The sequence below is a fragment of the Phalaenopsis equestris genome, unplaced genomic scaffold, assembly GCF_001263595.1.
Source record: "Phalaenopsis equestris unplaced genomic scaffold, ASM126359v1 Scaffold226623, whole genome shotgun sequence".
NCBI classification, from domain to species: domain Eukaryota; kingdom Viridiplantae; phylum Streptophyta; class Magnoliopsida; order Asparagales; family Orchidaceae; genus Phalaenopsis; species Phalaenopsis equestris.
In genome coordinates, this window is record NW_018244637.1 from 35559 (window position 1) to 35819 (window position 261).

Below are 261 nucleotides of genomic sequence, written 5' to 3' on the forward strand. Positions count from 1 at the left end.
CTTCAATTCGGTCCTATCATTTGGGTGCTGAAGTGTAGATGTTAGCCCTCAAGCAAGGGGAACGTGGGAGCTCCAAAGTGAGAGTCAATATCCTCCCAGCCTAGCCACGAATTCAGTGAACAAGCATAGGATTAGTCAATGTTCTTTATGCATGGATCAAAGTGTAAAGAATAGGATTTTTCCTATTTGACAGATACAATATTTAATGCATCTCATTTTTTTACATTATCCAATTCATTACATAAGAATAATAGTTTTTAA